The 21,625-nt window shown below is 45.9% G+C and overlaps 1 non-coding gene across 1 annotated transcript; it reads right to left on the bottom strand.

Moving 5' to 3' along the window:
* Window positions 1–2,557: 2,557 nt before the first annotated feature.
* Window positions 2,558–2,664, bottom strand: LOC115802779 (U6 spliceosomal RNA). The gene has a single exon (XR_004023330.1). It is a non-coding gene; the product is annotated as a U6 spliceosomal RNA (small nuclear RNA).
* Window positions 2,665–21,625: the final 18,961 nt, after the last annotated feature.

The raw sequence follows: 21,625 nt of genomic DNA, 5'->3' as shown, positions 1-21,625 counted from the left end.
TTCTCCAAGGATATCTAGTCAGCCAGTGAAAGAACTGAGATTCTAAGTCTGTCTTGCTTATTTTGAGTCCCCATTATGTGGCCAGGCATTGTTGGGGAACATGCAATATAAAAAGAACTTTTGAAGGACCTTGAAAGCCTAGTGGAGGAGGAGGTAGGTCCATAAACACACTGACATAGACTAAAAAAAAGAGCTCTTATGAATGGAATGAGCAAAGTAGTGTGGGAGATCAAAAGGCTGAATGACTAATTCTGTCGTGAGTTTTTGTGCTCTCTCTCTTTCTCTTTCTCTCTTCCTCTGTCTCTATTTATATATAGGGATTCTGGGTGTCATGGGAGGTTTGAGAAGCAAGATTAATAAAAATTACAAGCCAGGGCTTCCCTGGTGGCGCAGTGGTTAAGAGTCCGCCTGCCGATGCAGGGGACACGGGTTCGTGCCCCGGTCCGGGAAGATCCCATGTGCCGCGGAGCGGCTGGGCCCGTAAGCCATGGCCGCTGAGCCTGCGCGTCTGGAGCCTGTGCTCCGCAACGGGAGGGGCCCGCGTACCGCAAAAAAAAAAAAAAAAAAAGTGAAAAATTACAAGCCAGACTCCTATTGAATATGAACTTTATTTTTTAGTAATGAAATCCTAGTATTTCCGAGCCTTGCCTCATAAGAAGGGCCCTCCCAACTCAAACATTCTACGTATTAAATGTGACTCGAAATAGATGGGTCACTGGGTTAAGGTTAATGAACCTTTTTTGCTATAAAGAGACTGGCTTCTCTTGCCCTTGGCTGGGCTCATTCTTTACCCTTAAAGGTCAAGAAGCTGGATGTCTTCCCCTTTTTAAGAGAATCAAATTCAGTTTTTTATTCACACAGTGCTGCAATCCCTTGGACACTTTTAATACTTTATCAGACCTCACATCTACATCTCTTTCCCAAAAGTTTCAACAAAAGACTAATTGAATATCATGAATTCTGACTGAGTCTCATGCCCATCCCAGAGCCAAAGGTGGTGGCCAGGAGGTCTTGGATATGGGACAGGTGCTCCAACCCTGAATTTTGGAGGTAGGTCCCATTCCACTATACAGACTAATAAAGGGAGAAGAGAGGAAAGACCAAAAATACTGTCACTAGACATAGGGTGAATAGATGTTGGGCTACCCTAAAATAACTGCCATGAGTATAGAAGAACCTACCCAGGAATTGTAGAAATCTTGGGGAGGGCATCATATTTTTTAACAAAGCCTGGAATAGGAATTTGAGCTAAGTCTTATAGAGATCTTAAGAGGCAGGGGAGTATCATCTAATACGTAGTTTGCATCGGGGAAAAGAATGAGATAAGAGTAGATCTACCGTGAAGCTAATGAAACTTAAACTTTCATATCTGACAGCAATCCTAAAAATGTTACAGGACACTACCATTAACGAACCATGACGCTGAAACAAACTTTTCTAAGCCATCAGTAATAAAATATTTAAATCATCCATACTAAAGGAAAGACTCTTTCCTCACTATAAAAAAATCACACGATTAAATTATTGTAATATAAAGAGGTGGTCAAATAGTATGTAGAGGCTAAAACACGGGGAAAGTACTTTCAAGGTGTGTCAGATGCTGATTAAATAAAATGTGCGTTTACCCGGATTTTGTGATGTTTGTGGTATTTGTCGGGTCTTTCCAGTTTGTAATTTGTGATGACTTCTTTTCTCATTCTAATTAAATGTTCACATTAGTACTTATGTATTTGTAATTATTGTTCATTTTCCTAAAGAAAGCACCAAAATCGTGTAAGCTACAGATCCCACAGGACCTGCATCTATTCCTGGATTCTTCCTTCGGCAGGGCCCAGAGGGTGGCTCAGAGCTGCAAGCTCACTTCCAGGTGTCTCAGCAATTTCTGGCCAGACATCCTCACACCACAAACCCAAGGAGGAGAAAGTGTCTGTGGCCCTGCATTCCCAGCTTAATTCCCAAGGTCACTCTTCTTGGACAAGTGTAATTGCCCTCCCTCCCCTTGAACCAACCATCATATGGGGAAGGGATACGTTGACTGGTTTAAGCCAATCACATCCCATTCCTGGGTTGGGGGTGAAGTCAATCCCACCCAAACCACACAAATAAGAATAGAGACAGAGGGGTAATTTTCCAAAGAAACTAGGTGTCCTGGTACCAGGGAGGAAGGGACTAAATGCTGGACAGAAAGCAATAAGTATCCCAGAGCTGGGACTTTCCGTGGGAGTGAAATTTAAGAGGGCACCAAAAATTCAGCAAGTTAAATAATATTTTAATGCACTATTTTTTTTTTTTTTTTTTTTGCGGTAGGCGGGCCTGTCACTGTTGTGGCCTCTCCCGTTGCGGAGCACAGGCTCCGGACGCGCAGGCTCAGCGGCCATGGCTCACGGGCCCAGCCGCTCCACGGCATGAGGGATCTTCCCAGACCGGGACACGAACCCGTGTCCCTTACCTTGGCAGGCGGACTCTCAACCACTGTGCCACCAGGGAAGCCCTAATGCACTGTTTTTAAAAACTGAACTAGCAAACTGCAGCCTGAAAGCTGGTTGCCTTTTTCTAAAAAAGTATGGAAGTGTTCACAAATTTGTGTGTCATCCTTGCACAGGGGCCAGGCTAACCTTCTCTGTATTGTTTCAATCTGAGTATATGTGCTGCCAAAGTGAGCACCTGGCTGCCTGTTTTTATTACAGTGGCTGGGCTACCTCCTTTGGGAGTTAGGCTCTGCCTCACGACTGTCTGCAAAATCGTTGATGTTCAAGAAGAAACTGTCTGGTCCCTGAGGCTCCTTGGAACCCAGGAATTGTGAGATGCTCTTTTCCTATGACAACTCTAAATTGGCCTCCTGATTCAGAGAGGTGTGGGAAAGCAGAGGATGCCCCATTTCCCTAACAATTAAGATCAAACTCCATATTAACAGCACAAGCCATTCACTAGATTTTGAAGAAAGAATGCTGGGAGGCCTTGGATTCAAGCTAAGCCTCTGCCTAATATCTCTAGCCCCTCACTCAGGCTCCTCCACCCCAAGCTGACGAGGGCAGGCTCAGCCAGCTTGCTGGCAATACGACATGAAATCTGCTGGGGACAAATGGAGGAAGAGGCAGACCCTATCCACTTTGCTGCCAGACCAAGGCAGGCCTTGCTATTCTGTGTGGGCATGTTATGGCTTCAGTTACTGAGCCAGGCTTTATCCTCCGTGACAGCTCATAAAAGATCAACACAGTCTTCAGTGCTATCAGAAGCCTGTGCCTAGAAACAGCTAGTGTTGATGAAAGGGAGAAAGGCATCTTTCCTTCTAATCGCATGTGTGACTAGAAAGCCAGTATTTCATTAACAGGACCACAGGTAACCAGTAGAAGTAACTATAACCACAGGGAAGCCAAACATGTCACTTTAAATAACAATCTCTATTTACTTCTAAGAAACACATTCCTGGAAACGTCAATAAGAGCCATTTGTCAGCTCTGTGACCCTGGTGCGTCAACTGGACACAACATTTGGGTGCTCGGTCTCTCCAGGTGTGAGGTGAGGGCCAGGACTTGAGTGATCATCTCTGAGGTCCTTTCCAGCTCTGGCATGCTACAGTCCTACCAGATGGGGGGTCATTTCCCTTCCCTCCCTTCCCAAGCAGTGGTAGGCAGCCCCATAACAGCTGTGGCGCCAGAGGACCAGGGCAGGAAACATGGGCAGGGCATAAAACCTGTATATACTGGCAAGTAGGACTGATGTGCAAAATAAATTTGCACTGTCACCTACTATTAGAACTTAGTTTAAAATAATCTCAGGGGGACTTCTCTGGTGGCGCAGTGGATAATACTCCACGTTCCCAATGCAGGGGGCCCAGGTTCGATCCCTGGTCAGGGAACTAGATTCCACATGCATATGCCGCAACTAAGAATTCACATGCCACAACTAAGGAACCCATGTGCTGCAACTAAGGAGCTGGTGAGCTGCAACTAAGACCCGGTGCAACCAAATAAATAAATAATAAAAAGTATAAAATAAAATAATCTCAGGAATGTATTACATTCCCAAATAATGTTTTCTCTACACACTTGTGATAGTTTGGGTCCTCTGAGAAGCAGATGCCAAGAGGGGAGGGAAACACCTGTGAGGGAAAAGGAGCAGGGGGAACTGGGGGAGGTGGAGAGAACCTCCAGGACCCAATGCAGGTCTGTCAGCTGGGAAGGGAGAGGGGGACACAGGAAGGCTGGGGAGGAAGGGTCTCAAACCTACAGCACCATTCTAAGAATGTTTCAGATAGACTGAAATCATTTTCCTAGGGCTGCCAGAACAAAACACCGTGGACTGGGTGGCTTAAAGAATGGAAATTTTCCCACAGTTCTGGAGGCTACAAGTCTGAGATCGAGGTGTTGGCAGGATTGGTTTTATTCCGAGGGCTTTCTTCTTGGCTTGTGGATGGCTGTCCTCTCCCTGTGTCTGCACTTCATCTTCCCTCTGTATAGTCCTGTACCCTAATCTCCTCTTCTGATAAGAACACCAGTCATATTGGGTTAGGGCCCACCATCATGATCTCATTTTAATTTAATTACCTCTTAACAAGTCACATTCTGAGGTACTGGGGTTAGGACTTCAACACATGAATTTGGGGGGACACAATTCACTCTGTAACAGACAGGTAGGGTGTCCTCAAGCCAAAGTTGCCCATTAGAGGAGCCATGCGTCTCACAGCCACGGGATTCCATGAATATCCCCGCCATGTTCTGTCCTTGGCTGGAAGCAGCCCACAGGAAGCTTGGCCTTGTGCAAACACCATGGTGGATTCAAAGAGGCTGCAGCTGGGGCCGTCAGTTAAATATCCCCCTGCTGGCAGGAGATCTGTGGCGCATTTCCATGGTCACCGCGACCTTCAATCTTCATTTACTAAATTGCTCAAGAAAAATAAATTGACCACCTATTAGGTACTAGGTGAGTGAGTCTCAACCCTGATTACATGACAACAAAATTAGCAGTGGAGATTTTGTTTTCCAGTGCATTTTTCTGGGCCCCATCTCTGCAGGGGGTCACTGAGCTTGAGAGCTGGTGTGCCAGGGGCTTGGGTGGGGAGGGTGGTGAATAGGACAGCCTTTGCCCACTAGGAGCTCCGGGCCAGTGGATGAAAGTGACATCTTTAAAAGCTTCGTGCACAGAATAGCAGCCACATTACCATGCCCTGGTTAAATCAGTAACTAGAATCAGCTGGACGCAAGAAAGACTTGTTATGACTTATCAATCAGTAACAAATATAAAGTCCCACGAGGATAAGTTCAGAGACTCACGCTCATCCTGCTTTCTCCCTCAGTTCTCCTTTGCCGGGAGCTTAATCTATACTTCTTCCAGCTGAAACCAGGAGAAATGACTCAACTCAGATTGCCGTGTGATTCCCTGCAAAGGCGAAACCCCAGTACCAACATGTTCATTCCTACAGTGCGTCCCCAGCTGCCCTCCAGCTTCATCTGGTGGCTACCATCTTGGCCGTGTTCACAAATCTCCAATGTCATGGAGGCACATTCCCCTCCTATTTACAGCAAAGGGAAGAAAGGCTACAGGCTCTAGCCTCTGCCCTGACGTGGAACGTGAAGGAAGCACCAGGCTTTTCAGTCCCATTTTGCCTTTTACCAGGCAGACCCCTTGGAGCAAATTATTTGCTCTCTCGACATCTCAATTTCCTCACCTGTAATTTGGAAGTAATAGTAACTACCGTGCAAAGTTGTTGTTGTGAGGATTAAAGAGAGCACACAGGTAAGAATGTCTCCTACCACAGTGAGTTCATAGTTGGTACTTTATGAATAATACTGAGCCCCCCACCCCACTCATCAGAAAATTATTTTCTCTAGAGTTAGAACAAAAATTCTCTGGTCAAAACCACTGGGGAAATCAGAAAAGTCCAGTTTCCACTGTCCTTGAAATTCTCCCTTTTTCACCCCATTTATATAGCTGGGAGATTCCACAGCAGCCAAAACCTACTCTCCGGGAAGGTCCTAATGTCGATCTTTTCAACCTCATGTGAATTTCTACTTCTCTGGACATTCCTTCCAGAAGCATGGCATGATAACCATTCAGCCTCATCACAGAAAAGAAAGGCTTTACCTCTTGGTAAAGAAAACCACATCAATAGCAAGGACCTTTCTGGCGGCCTCAGATCACACCAGATAGGTGTCCCCCTCATACAAGGGTGGCCGCAGCTGGAATGGCAGTAGAAATAGGAAGGGTCATCACCCCAGGGGACTGCAAACATTTCCAGTAGGAAACATCTCTCTTCTTTCAAACTAAATCTTACCCTAGATACTGATATTTGTGAAACAGAAATATATCCTATTTCATTAATATAAAAAATTTCAGTGAAAATGTATAACCTCTGCTCATTATAACCCAAAAATGTATGAACAGGAGACTGTGTTGAAATTAGGACATTAGATGACAGTTACATTTTCTATCATCTTCAGTAACTTGTTGTTTGGGTTGCTCAGTATCAAGGAAGCCCTGCTGCACACTGTTAATGGTCCCAGGCTTTTAACAGCTCTTCTGGCAATCTTGGGAGATCCTTTGAGAAAACTGTCCCTAAAGCTTGAAGACATAAATACCTATATAGCAAAAAGCACCCAGAAAGCACAATCATTGCTTAAGTTATCTATAACATAATATTTTCCCATTGCCACATGTTTGCAATTCACTAGTTATCCCACAAGTGAGAATTACTCTGTAATGATGCATCTGAGCTTGGCCCAGCCTTGAATCCAGCATGGTCCATGGGGCTGTGCTAAGACACATGCATAGCCTTGACTTTCACACAAGACCAGTGAGAAATGGCTGGTCAATACACAATTCCAGGTCAGTACACATCGACAAGAGATTTAAATGTATGCACAGCTGAGGGGACTTCCCTGGTGGAGCAGTGGTTAAGGATCCACCTGCCAATCCCTGGTCTGGGAAGATCCCACATGCCGCAGAGCAACTAAGCCCATGCACCACAACTACTGAGCCTGTGCTCTGGAGTGCACGAGCTACAACTACTGAGCCTGCACACCACAGCTACTGAACCCCATGCACCTAGAGCCCGTGCTCCGCAACAAGAGAAGCCACCGCAATGGGAAGCCCGTGTACCACAGGGAAGAGTAGCCCCCCTGCTAGCAGCAACTAGAGAAAGTCCGTGCGCAGCAACAAAGACCCAGCACAGCCAAAAAAAAAATATATATATATATATATGCACAGCGGAGATGTTCCAACAAGATTTTTCCAAGGCCACAGAAGAAGTTCACATGGAACTATAAATTAATGCGCTCATACCTCCTATGGTTAAAATTACAATAAATCTGTTTGTTGTCTTTTATTACTGTTTAAAGGCACTTTCATTTTTTAATGAAATTTGACTCAAGAGTTTGCAGAGTCCCCAAAGCATATCTGCAGGACCCCAATCCCGGCCCAAGCTGAGCCCAATACAGTTGGAGGAACCAGGCCCAGAGAAGCGCAGGGTGTTGCCCGGCTCACACAGCCCATTAGTGGCACAACTACAACGAGAACCTGAAATTTCAGCCTCCTTGGTGGTCAGTGCTTTTAGCACGACACCAGAGTCCTGGGAGGCTCCCTGTGTCCCACAGTAAGGCCAGCGGTAGACAACAGCATGTAGCCAAGCGTGAAATCCTTTCCCACAGGGGAGAGAAAATTCTCGAAATGACCGGTGGCTTTTATGACTCAGCTTGTGCTGTGGAGTATGGAAAAAGCATGGTTTGTTTGTGTTTTTTTTGTTTTTTTTGCGCGGTACGCGGCCTCTCACTGCTGTGGCCTCTCCTGTTGCGGAGCGCAGTCTCCGGACGCGCAGGCCCAGCGGCCATAGCTCACGGGCCTAGCCGCTCCGCAGCATGTGGGGTCTTCCCAGACTGGGGCACGAACCCGTGTCCCCTGCATCGGCAGGCGGACTCTCAACCACTGCGCCACCAGGGAAGCCCTGGTTTCGTTTTTGAGAAAGAGAGGGAGCCAAGCTACATCATGCCAAGGTGTGGTTGTGCTGGGTCTGCGCTGGGCCCCTCAGTAAATGTGGGGAGGGGATGCAACCACTGTGGACCGGAGCGGAAGGTGGAGGGTTGGGGGCCGGCTTTGAGTTTGGGCCAACAGAAGGGCAAGCCCAGGAGGCCTGGGGCAGCAATCTCTCCATCTGCCAGACAGTTGCAACAGCTATTCTAAGCACTGGCCTGAGGCCAGCCTTGATTGATTTCAGCAATAAAATAACATGTTCCAAAGCTCATCTGTTTTGGACCATAAATGACAAAGAGAGCTATTACAGAATGTCACATTTGTCCCTCTGTTTGGGACACATCTCTGTATTAATACTTGTTTGGCCTCTACAAGTGATTCATGTGGGGCAGCAGAATGACTAAGTCACTGTCAGAATAATTTACTCACATCTCTCTCATCATTATTGTACGTTCTCTCCTGGAGACAAACATTATTCATGTGTCTCTTTGACCATGTGAATATGAATGTCACCGATGGGCTCTGGTTTCTCTCGGCTGAGCTGAGACATGGTAAACATGAGAATAAAATGCAAAGCATTTCCAACGATGGTTATGAAGCCCTGTGGTTAAAGGGTCAACCTACATTTTCTAATCATGGAACAAAGGAACGATGACCAAACTTGGAATTAATAAAGATATTCCACCTCTGTCCACACCTCAACAATTTCAAAGGCCTTTCTAGTGCTGCCTCAGCGAAGCCAATTTTCCCTCCTACCCATAGGCATCTTCTCGCTGCCCCAGGCTCAGGAAGCAACTGGGCACCTTCCACTTTGTTCAGACTCCCCTTCCTTCAGGCAAAAATAACAGAAACCCTCTCCAACTAGTTCAACAAAAACCAGGGACTGTGTTGGAAGGAAACTGGAGTTCTCTCGGGAAGCTGAGCTCATGAGAAGACAGGGCATACCTGGGGGAGCAAGATTTCCTTCTCTAAAGAGGTACATTTTCAACAATTTAAGGAGACATGTTGGTAGGAGGGTCACTGAGCTTGTGTTGGAAGGTTAGAGGAAAAAGTGTGATATCAAGAAAGAGTTTGACAAGAAGTACAACCCCACCTGGCACTGCATCATGGGGAGGTAGTTATGTGACACGTGAAATCAACACTTCATCTACTTCTACCTGTGCCATGTGGCCATTCTTCTGTTCAAATCTGGTTAAAAGCATGGACTGTGCCACACACCCAGTGATCCATCCAAGCACAAGGACTGCAGCCTAAATTCCAAATACCAGACACTGAAATCTTCAGCTTTGCCTAAGAGAACAGGTCGATCCTCGAACCTTTATTGTGGTTTGGTTTTTTTTGGTTTTTTTTTTTAATTTATTTGGCTGCATCGGGTCTTAGTTGCGGCACACGGGATCTTCGTTGAGGCATGTGGGATGTTTCATTGTGGTGCACAGGCTTCTCTCTAGTTGTGGCGTGTGGGTTTTCTCTCTCTGGTTGTGGCGCGCAGGCTCCAGGTCGTGTGGGCTCTGTAGTTTGCGGCACGTGGGCTCTCTAGTTGAGGTGCGTGGGCTCAGGAGTTATGGCGTGTGAGCTTAGTTGCCCCATGGCATGTGGGACCTTAGTTCCCTGACCAGCGATCGAACCTGTGTCCCCTGCATTGGAAGGCAGATTCTTTACCACTGGATCACCATGGAAGTCCCTATTCTGTTGCTTTGTACAGGGCATTCTCTGTGCTAATTTGCTGTGGTTATAAAGCAATTAACAAAACAGCTTACATTTGTATTTATTTTCTATTCTATACTTTTCTGACACACGTGTTTTTCTCTTCAAAACCCATTACTTAAAAGAAAAAAAAAATCTGTTGGAGAAGTTTGTGTTAAAAAAGACCAAAAAACAACACCAACAACAAAATACTGTCTAACAACTGACATGCCAATGGTCAAACCTGTGGCTTGTAGAGAAGGTGGTCAAACAGTGATATACAATGTACCTACGTCCACCCACCAGCACTTCAGGGCCTACCCTCAGTCAGGCCCCAAGCTCACCATCAGACACTCAGGGCCAGGCTTATTGATGTTTTAGTGCTCCCCAGGGTTAGAGTGTGGCTACACTCTGGTCCCCAGAAACCCCCAAACTGCCTAGAATCCAGTTAGCTTCTCTCTTTACTTTTCTCAATTGTTTCTTAATAGCTTGCCATGTCCTGCTCATTTTGGGGGGCAATTTTATGACTTCATGTACAAGTAGTCTTGCTCTATGATTGCCCCCAAGATGGAAGACCTAAGGCTTGTATAGGATGAAAAGGAAGCTTTCCATCATTAACGCAGCACACACCGGTGCTGCTGTGGTGTGTTCCCTCATGCTTGGAGGGATACCCCATGTGTACATCTGGATTTCAGGTTTTGTTTCTTCAAAAGATGGGTGCATTTTTCCAAGACACTACTAACAGTATAAATGGAGAATGTTCATGAGTGGAGTAGTTGCCTAGATGTCTGATGGGTGAGGGATATGGGGGTAGTTTGAAAAGAAAGGGGACATGGGAAGAGCAAGAAATTTGGCTTAAACGGTTGCCGCCACAAAGAAGATGGCCAGTGTCTAAGCACGACTTGCCATGTGACTAGGAAAGACAGACACATCTCACTTGAACTAACAGCCCTGGAGCTCCAGGTGGTTTCCTTGAGGGGTAGGGGGCTTGTTAGGCACAGCCACCATGTTGCTGGAGATGGTATTTCATCTCTTGCACAAGGGAATATTCTATTGAAGTAATGGCCCTGGAAGGACAACTGGTGGCCTTGACCCACCAGCCATGGAGCTGTCAACCTTGGACCCACCCTCTTTGTCAGGTTTTCACAGGAGTGTTTGCCCCAACCCTGCTTAGAAATGGGGCACTGCGTCTGGCTTTGGCCAGCCTATCGTTGTTAAGAAAAGTAAATGAAAAAGAAAAGAAAAGGAGAACAAAGAAGCCAGGGAAAGGAGAAGAGCGTAGATGAACTTCCTTTCAAGACTCCCTTTGTGACAGGCGCATGCTTCCCATCGGGCACCTGAGAATCCACTACTGTCCGGACAACATGGGAGTTGGTATTACTCTGCCCTTCAGACTAGAGAGGAAAGAGAGGCTCAAGGAGTCAAATGGCTTGCCCAGGGACACACAGTTGACTCGTGGCAGTGCCAGGATCCCACCCTGAGGCTCTCTGACTTTAAAGCTCGTGAACACTCATCACTGTCCCCACTCCTGGGGATTATCTCATTTTTCATGTCTGGCTGTCAAGGAGACCTTGCAATTCCCTCACGTCTCATTCTTTCCATTACATCACCCTCACACGGCAACACAGATCAGGCTCTGCCAGCCCATGGTCACCCCCTGCCGATGGCTGCCCCACTGGTCCTTTAGGCCAGCACACCACCTGCGCAGCCCATCCGTTCCACCCATAAGATGACCCAGGCCATCCCCATGACCTCCTGCTCCCATTCACTTTTGCTCTGGTCCCACCTCCACTGGACTCCCGATAGCCAAAGAAGACAGCTAAAGGGACAAGAAATACACAGTGAACAAAACTGTCAGCACCCCAGAAATCCGTGGGAACTAAGAGGCACGCCCATGGCGGGACAGCACCTACAGTGAGGAGAAGGCCTGGAGCCCAAGAAGTCTGTCTTCCCAGCTTCCTCTGCTGACTTCCTCCCCCATGGCTGGGGCCCGCTCAGCCTGTGTGGGAGAGGACCCCCTGTCTATAGAGCCTGGCCCTGGCGCCCCTTAGAGGCCACAGAGCACAACCCCTATTCAGTCCAGGAAATCACTTTGCCATATCATCTGTAAGGGGTTCTTCAGCCTTGTTGATCTGATAGCTCCAGTGACAGGGAGCTTACTACCTCTTTCCACTGCCAGACAACTCTCACCATCAGAAAGACCACACCAACGTTCTCACTCATCTGTAGTCCTGACCTTCTTACCTAGATTTATGAAAATGACTCTTCATTTTCCCATAGGTCTTCTCCTTTAGAAGCTAAGCATTCCTGGGACCTTCAGTATCCCCTCGTAGGGTGTTTTCAGGGCCCCAGGACATCCCAGTGTCTGTTCTGGGATATCCTCCAGTGTATCGAAGTCCCTTTTAACTTTCAGCACCCAAAACTGAACCCTGTGTCCAGACGTTGTTTGCCCTGCAAACAAAGGATGGAATATTTTTCATCCAAACACCATACTCCTATTTTTTAAAAATATATTATCGATTACTTTCTGGTTATTGGATACAAATACTTCCAACAAGATTCCAAGGCTTGTATTCAGTTTTCTGGTATCCGGAACGTACTGCTGGCTCTCACAGAGCCACTCATCAATCAGTGCAAAACTTTACATTTCCATCCATGACATTCCACTTTGTTGACGTCAGGCTGCTGTTCCACCTTGCTGAGATTATTTTGGGTCCTAATTCTACCATTAAACTCACTATCATTGATCTTTATATAAACCTCAAATTTGATAAGACATACTGTGTGCACCCGAGTCATTGATACGAACATTGAACATGACTGTTCAAGATCAAAGCTCTACAGAGTGTATTTAGAAACCTTCCAGTCTGTCACTCATTCTTCAATCAATAATGCCTTAGGTTCCATCTTTCAAAAAAGTCACAGATTAACTCTCTCATAACTCAATCAGCATTTCTTCATCTTGTCCATTTAATGCCTCCTTACAATCCAGATATACCATACCTGTTGCACACCCCCAATTTGACTGGCCAGTAGTTCTTTTGAAAGGGGAAATGATCACTGGGCATGATTTACAGCGAGCCACTGCTGTCTCTTGGTGAATTTCTACCAAGAATTCACAGAACATTCATTTAGCAATTACCTAGAGACTTTCTAGATTCCACCTTCTTTCCTTTTTTGACAATTAGGGCACTGTTTTCTTACCTTCAGTCTTTTAGTACTTTCCTGTTTTCCATAATTCCTCAGAGATGACTGACAGGCATTCTAGTCCATTTACCCGCAATTTGCCTGAAGGAGGATATGAACTTATTCAAAACAGTTAGGTTTTTTTTTTTCCCCATTCCTTCCCCTATCTTGGGCTTCCATTTCCTGGTCTCCATGTTTTTCACTGTGTTGATCATTAACCTTGATACAATGGCAAAGTTGAAAAACAGTTGCATTTTCTCTTTGTCATCTGTAAACATGACATCATCTACCCCAAACAATAGGCTCATGCCTTCGTAGTTCTTCCTGCTCTGAACCAAATAAAAACAGTCATTATTCTAGTTCTTCAAGCCAAAGTTCACCCTGCACTTTATTCGTCCTGTCTCTATCTTTACAAATTTATTCATTCATTCATCCATTGGATGAACTTTTATTAGGAAATCTATATCTTGCCCCCAAGTAAGATAGTTAAAGTAATTACATCCTAGTGACACATTCTCCTTTTGCCAAATTTTGGTATTTGCATTATTTGCTTCTACACACTTTCTCAGCACCCAGAATATCGCATGTCACTCCTATGGATATAATTAGGGGGGAAAAAGGTTGCTGGAGAAAAAAAGAAGTATAGTCCATATGGCAGGGCAGGAGCAAAGGTATTTACAATGCCTCCTGGGGAGAGATTAAGAATGACAAGGAAAGTAAACCCTAGCATTTAAACCACACTCCCCCATTCGTGAGAAGGAAGAGAGTTAAAGCAGGCATTGAAGTGGATTTCTTCTGGTGGATGGCAAGAATCATCAGTTTCAAGTCATAAAATCAGACAAGAAAAACATGCGTGTAAAGTAAATGCATACACAAGCTTCTCACTGAAACTGCAATAGAGGTAGATTCTGAAACATTTCTAAGGAATTATTACTTAATATGTACAAAAATATTACCGATGGTTTAGTAATAATATTAGTTCTTGTTATTTTGGTTAGTTAACCATAAAAATTAAGATAAGGGTGTCATATAGATCTGTGACCTCAGTGTCTCCAATTCTACGTTTCACTTAAGGCCTTAAGTTATTTAACAGCAAAACTGTCCCATCCTATCCCGTCCCAGGGGTTTCAGGCCGTAGTCCTTGGGTGTAAGGAGTCACTGATGCATCAAAGCCATGTGGGCACGGGAGTTGGAGGAAACGATGAGAGCCCAGTGAATGAAGAAGCTTCTCGTGGCAGCAACATTCAAAATGGACCTTCACATGTGAGCGGGAGATGAAGGGCTGATCTGGGCAGAGGCCCTGGCCGGTGCTAAGGCATGTAGGGTAACCCACATCGCACGGAAACGCCAAGAGCTGACCCAGGGAAGGAGCAGCCCAAGGGAAGGCCAGGCAGTGGAACTGGGCCCATCTCTGAAGCCCCTCAAATGTCCCAGAAGGGAGCCCAGAATTTCTCCTGAAAAGAGAGGGGAACTAACTTGATTTGTGAACCTTCTGGGTAGTACGTCTTGAGCTGACTTGTGATTTCAAAAGACAAGGTAGGAGACAGTTTGCAACATGAGTTCTCTGGGGAGTGGCTCTAGAAGGCTCCATGTTCTGCTTTGCTTCTGCTATACCTTTTTTGTATGTTATCTTTAAGATAACGTCAGCAGTCTTGTTAGGCTAGGCCATAAAACGGGAATTTATTCAGTTCTGTCTCTGAAAAGCTGTGAATCACTCTTTCTGGCTGCAGTTTCTCTGTCTGTTAAATCAGGCCACAGTACCTCCCCAGCTACCTCCTAGCCGAGAAGAGCTATCTTATTTTTGACATCTTACTGTGTGCAGGCAGGGGGCACAGACAGTATCTCATTTAACCCTCATATCAACCTTACCAGGGATGAACAATTAATATCCCCACTCTACAGATAAGGAAACTGAGGCTCAGGAAGGGCATGTGACATCCCTTAGGTCTTACAGGTGTAAGTGGCACAAGCAGGATATTCCTTTGCTGAACTTCCCAGTAAGTCGAGGGGTGATGGTTGTGAGGCTCCCCACCCCCACTGGATTCTAGGTGTTACTATGGTTGTAGGAAGCAGTGGGAAGACCCTTTCATTCTCCCCCAAAAGCTTTCACCTTCTGCACAGTGTGCTACCTTTCTGTCTCCTGTCAAGCCGGTGCTGTCAGTTTGTGTTTACTGATTTTAATCGTAGCCCCACCCCAGGCCTCTCCAGAATTCAACAGTTTGGGAAACGTAATTCAGCCCTCACCTCCAGCAATACTGTGACCGCATTTGCCTTTTTTCCACTTACTCATCACACCAGTGATTCAGAAACGTGCTGTTCTTATGGTAATTCATGCTTGTGCTGTCCTGTACAGGCGTTGGCCGTGACTTCCTGTTAGTGCACGGCTTTTATTTTTGCCTGAACTGGGATCAAATGACTTTGCTTATAGCAAAAGTGGAACCGACAGTCCCTGGAAACCCTGGGGCAGAATTGGTCAGATGGTTTTGGATTTATGATGTTTTCCTTTGATGGAAAATAAGGTAACGTAATAATATAATTAAGAGGTGGCTGCGGCATGATGGGAAGAATGTAAAAGCTGAAGTCAGGAGACCAAGCCTCCTCCCCTCTTTCTACTGAATGTGAAGTTGTTTTTGTTAATTAAGAAACAGTCACACTATACGTATAACTGAATCTCTTTGCTGTACACCTGAAACTAACACAAAATTGTAAATCAACTATACTCCAATAAAACTTTTAAAAATAAATAAATAAAATAAAATGTAAAAAAAATTAGATATAGTTCACACACCATGAAATTCACCCTTTATGGATGGTTTTTAATACACCCAACCAACAGCCCTCTCTAATTCCAGACCATTTTCTCATCCCCAAAAGTAACTGCACACCCATTAGTAGTCACTCCCCATGCCCTTTACTGTGTCCCGACAACACCTAGACTTGCTCGCACCTCTCAACTTCTCTCTCTGGCCCTCTGCCCCCGAGTCCCCTCCGTCATCACCAGCCAGGTCACCAGGGATGAAGTCCCTCTGGCTGAGCACAGGGCCAGGATCACTGTCATTTCACTAACCGTAAGGATGGCTCTGCTGTCCAGCACAATGTCATCCCTGACGGCAGAGAACTTCCACCTCCTTGCTACAACTGGTATCCAGGTGAACACATAGAGAAGCAGTCAGAGTGGGATGGGAAGCCCAGAGCATGAGCTGGCCCTGACTACTGGCATGGTTCTCTGCCACCCAACCACACTCAAGAGATGGACTCTCCAGCATCCGTCAAGTCAGCCTCAGGGAATATGAACACGGCGGTGCCCCTTGCCTAGCGCAGAAGTATCACTCGCGGGACTCACCCACATTTCCTGCCTCCTGTGTTGCTCCTATTGAAGGGAACACTTATTCCCCAGCCCAAGTTTTCATCCATCGGAGGAAATTCATGCTCTAGGCCAGAGAAGGTGCAATGTGCAAGAGACACCTCTCTCTGACCCCTCCTTCTCTCCTCCCCGGGAGGAGGAGAGACTCAGCACCACCTTTTTAAAAAATGTGTATATGATATGATATGATGTGATGTGGTGTGATATGATACGATATGGTGTGATGTGATATGGTGTAATATAATCTATGTAGTATATACTTATGTCTTTGTTTTTGTCTGTTCCTCCACTAGAACATAGTATCCAGGAGAGCGGAGAGCTGGTCTCACCTCCAGTGGCTAGAACTGTGCCTAAACAAATTAGATGCTGTATGAATGTGTTGAATAAACAGAGGAGAGAGAGTCAGGAAAACAGAAAAGTGGCATGAGGTCAAAGGCCAAAATGGAACACAGAAGAGTTTGTCACTAATATGAGAAGCTCTGAATACTGAGACTCATATTTCTTTAAAAATTATATTTTTATCACGTTTTAAGATGTTCTACTTCAGGACACTTAGCACAATAGGACCATCGTTTGGTGAGCCCAGCCCTGCAGCCAGAGTTGGCTGCTTCAGCCTCCTGGCTGCTCTTCTGTTCTCAGGACTCTGCTCTCAGCCCTGCCCACCCATGCTCAGCTGGATGAAAGGGGCCTCAGAGACCCCTCCTCTCTGGCAGCTGAGCCAGCATGCGGGCTCAGAGCAGACATCCTGGCTTTTCTTCCCGGGCACTACTGGTTCTCTCTAATAGGAATTGCCAGCCAGTCATTCCCCCCAGGGCAGCCCTCTATACAAGGTACTGAAGGCCCACCAGAAACGCAGTGATGTGGAGAACATTATAGTTACTGCAGCATTGTACTGTATGTCGTTATAAACTGCTTGACGTAGGATGTAGAGCCCCAAGAGGTGTGCTCTGGTAACAACAGGCAGTACATACCTCGGCTGCCTTAGAGTTTTGCTTTGCTGAGAGGGGTCTACAAATTTGGATGCACATCCGAGTTGCCCAGACCAGAGAGGAGAGGCTCTTGGTGGTGACAGAACAGCCTCAGGCTGTTCCTCCAAATAAGTGTTCAACAACATTTGAAGGGACTCTAGACTGTTATCCTGCCCATGGTATCCATGCACCTCTGTCCACTCCTGCCCCCTCCCTCATACTGTACCCTGAAATGCGCCATTCCTCCTAATCTATCTTAACTTCCAATCTTACCCCCAACCCCATGGTGGTCTCAAGCACTAAGAGCTACCACTGGGTAAGACTGACACTTGTCTCAGCTAAATTTCCTCTGAAAAGAGTCCAATCTACATCTGATACTATCCAAGGGCATCCCAGGCTCAGCCTCAAATTTCATGTCAATGGCTCCTAATGGAGTGATTGCACATTTCACACCAAGTCTTTGACCCAGAGGAACCTTTGTCTCTTGGCATCTGCAGCAACCTAAATCCAAATGTAAAAGGAGAAAGCAAAGGCCATGTGGAAGCTAGGTCAGTATCCCTCAGTGGTGTTGATTCAGCATAGGATTTGGGTCAATGATATTTTGCCATGGTCCACATTGGGGTAGAGCCTTTCATTAGCCATGAAGCTCTAGGCAAGCTTGATTTTCTCGACCTCTCTAAATGAATGCATTTCCCCTTATCCCTGGTAAAGAGAATGGAAAAACACTTTTAGAAGTCAGTCCAACAATTTTAGCCTTAACAGGTTGGGTAACCTACTTGGCCCTAGGTTTCATTGTCCACCAGTTGACCAAGGGCATCTGGATGGCTGGTCTGCAGCCACCATGAGTTTGTTTATAGACCAGGATTTTCAGGATAGACACTCTTTACCTTCTTCCCTTACCTAAACAGCAGAACAATAACCAGAGAGTGTTTAACAATGAAAGAATGAGGGTAAGCAAATTTGATTTTAAGACCATGACGTCAAACAGGGTAAAGCATCAGTTTGGTCTTGCAGGTTTGAGCCTACAGGGTTCACACAGGTTTGAGCCTACAGAGTTCAAACCTATGTGAACCCTTACACCATGCTGTGTCAGATTGTGAACTCCTTGACATCAGCCCTACAGACACGCAAGGAGAGTCAGTTAGACTAGGAAGTGTATTTGCCCCTCAGGCAAATATGCAAAAAAATCTGCTCCTGAAGATGTGAGTGTGGCAAACATTGCTTTGTGATATTAGTCTTACGGCAGGCAGCAGCATTCACTATGGCCTCTCCTTAACAAAACCAAACGGACTATTACGAGTAACTTTTAACAAAGTAAATTCAATTCCACAAATATTTCATCCCCTAAAAATGTAACTTCCGTCTTGCTGGTAACAATGTTGCTAACATTTTCCAGGATCTCTTGGTTATGAGGTTATTTTTTCCTTGAAGTTTCAGGTCAAACAGTCTTCCTGATTCCCATTCCCCTGAGTAGAACTGACCACTTTGTTCTGCATGGTACCCTGTACATGCCTTTACTGAAATGAACATTACTGATGTACCCAGTTTTGCCTGTATCTCTCTTGTAGGAATTCTTTCTCTTTCTCTCTGTCTAGGATAGAGAGGAACCTCTTTCTCCATGCAATCTCATTTCTACCAAATATATGTTTGTTGAATTAGTCAACAAAGTTTCTTGGAATGGTGCAGAATGTATGGTTACCTTAATTTTTTGCATTATCCAAACTGCAACCAATAATGAAGTTTGAAAAGAGTTCAAGTATAGAAAATAATAACTTCCCATTTCCCATTTCCTTCAGCCCCCAAATTTTCTTCCAACTGCCCTTTTCCTTCAAAGAGGTTTTTTAGATCCTTTTAAGATTTTGTATTATATAAAGCTGCAAATTATACAGTGACGGCTATAGTGAACAACGCAAGAAGAGGCTCTATTTTTGTCCAGGCTCTGACACTAAACACCTGGGTCACACTAGGAAGGTCACTTCCTCGCCTGTTGAGTACAACTAGGGGTGGCAAATGGGTTTCATTTTAAGGGTCAACTCTAATCAGTTGGTAGCGATCACATAAAATATCATGTTGGAGGATTCTGAACTCCTAATTGAGTTCCGCAGGAAAGAATTTCAGGATTGATTAGTGATATCTGCCGTGTGTTGCGGGTGGAAAATAGGCTAGATATTTACCATCCTCATATAAATGATCTCAAGCATCTCTTCTCTCAAGCTCTAAACTTCTGATTTATTTTTTAGTAATTCATAGACTACCCAGCATCTTTTAATGTTAATAATACACATGTTACATACAGCCAGGATGCATTCAGTGTTTACTGGATCCTGGTACTGTGCAAGGCACTTTGTCTAGATTATGTCATTTTATTCCCACAACAATGTGATGGGGCCCATGCTATTATTATTCACATTATGCAGGATGAGGAAACTGAGACCCAAAGAAGTTGAGTGGCTTGCAAGATCCCAGGGCTATAATAGTGAAATCAGGATTCACACTCCGAGAGTCTCTCTCCAGAAACTGGGTTCTTAATCACTAAGTCAAGGGGGCCTTTCCACTTTAGCTTCTTTCTCAACAAAAGACTAAGATAAAGTCTGCAACAAGAAAAAAATAAGCCCGTTCAGAGATTAGGAAACTGCTTGTATTCTACTGAGAGGCAATGATTTGCAACCTTAAGTAACACAAGGCTGTACAAATATTGACTGTTCCTGAATCCCTGATATTACAGGCCAGCTGTTTGAAATGCATGAGTCCCTGGGAAAACTCAGACACATAATCATTTTGCAGTAGTACTAGTGAGTGAAAGAAGTGGTGATGTTTTAGGTAAAATGAAACAGGAAATCATTCCTTATCTCCCTTTTACATATGGAGAGAAGGGTTAAGAACTTCACTGGGCGCCTTGATGCTATTAGGCAATTCGTTTAGCAACTTCTTTGACACACCATCCTCAGCCCCTCTCTGTTCCACACTCCCTGACTCTCAGCAGATGATCCCCACTGTAATTTGCTCACTTTGTTCCTAGTCCTTTAGGCCAAGCAGACTCACCCATGCATTACGACCCTGTCAGTCAGTCCATCAAAGCAAGCCTCACCTGCTAGCATCTTCTCTCGGCTCAGCTCAGAAGAGGCTTCACACCATTTAGCACAATGAATTACCAGGGATGGCTATAAAGGAACAGTTTCCCCAAATTCAACTGACCAATAGGTGGGACAGGGGACCCGGTCACATTTCCTTTCATGGAAACCTGAGAAGCACCCTCTCCCAACCTGCCAAGGTTAGAAAAAGGCATTCCCACTGGTGCCCAGCGTGTGAAAGGAGGTGCATATTGCTTCCCACAGAAAGATGCTATCTTTTGTTGTATTTTGTATGTCAGTTTTCTTCTATCTTTATTCATCAATACCGCATTCACTCCTCTCTATCCAAGACTAAACTTTGTGTCCCCTATGCTCTGGACCTCATCCTTTAAAAGAACTTACCTCTCTCCTGAATTGGGGGTTTTTAATTAATTTCCAATTATTCATTAACTACACTAATGGATTCTCCATTTAAGAAATTAAGAGGAGGCTTCCGGGAAGATGGCAGAAGAGTAAGACGCAGAGATCACCTTCCTCCCCACAGATACACCAGAAATACATCTACACGTGGAACAACTCCTACAGAACACGTACTGAACGCTGGCAGAAGACCTCAGACCTCTCAAAAGGCAAGAAACCCCCCACGTACCTGGGTAGGGCAAAAGAAAAAAGAAACAAGAGACAAAAGAATAGGGACTGGACCCGCACCAGTGGGAGGGAGCTGTGAAGGTGGAAAAGTTTCCACACAATAGGAAGCCCCTTCGCGGGCGAAGACTGCGGGTGGCGGAGGGGGGAAGCTTCAGAGCCACGGAGGAGAGCACAGCAACAGGGGTGCGGAGAGCAAAGCGGAGAGATTCCTGCACAGACGATCAGGGCCAACCGGCACTCACCAGTCCGAGAGGCTTGTCGGCTCACCCGCCGGGGCGGGCGGGGCCTGGAGTTGAGGCTCGGGCTTCGGTTGGAGCGGAGGGCAGGGAGAGGACTGGGGTTGGCGGCGTAAACACAGCCTGCAGGGGGTTAGTGCGCCACGCCTAGCCGGGAGGGAGTCCGGAGAAAAGTCTGGACCTGCCGAAGAGGCAAGAGACTTCTTCTTCCCTCTTTGTTTCCTGGTGCATGAGGAGAGGGGATTAAGAGCGCTGCTTAAAGGAGCTCTAGAGACCCGTGCGAGCCGCGGCTAAAAGCGCGGACCACAGAGACGGGCATGAGACGCTAAGGCTGCTGCTGCCGCCACCAAGAAGCCTGTGTGCCAGCACAGGTCACTCTCCATACCTCCCTTCTGGGGAGCCTGTGCAGCCCGCCACTGCCAGGGTCCCAGGATCCAGGGACAACTCCCCCGGGAGAACGCCCGGGGCGCCGCAGGCCCGCCCCGCATCCATACCCCTTCCTCC

The sequence above is a fragment of the Delphinapterus leucas genome, chromosome 2 (assembly GCF_059928025.1).
Source record: "Delphinapterus leucas isolate spDelLeu-1000000601 "Yukka" chromosome 2, BTC_Dleu_Yukka2, whole genome shotgun sequence".
Classification (NCBI taxonomy): domain Eukaryota; kingdom Metazoa; phylum Chordata; class Mammalia; order Artiodactyla; family Monodontidae; genus Delphinapterus; species Delphinapterus leucas.
The sequence above is the reverse complement of the archived record's forward strand: the minus strand, read 5'-3'. Positions and strand labels throughout refer to the sequence as shown.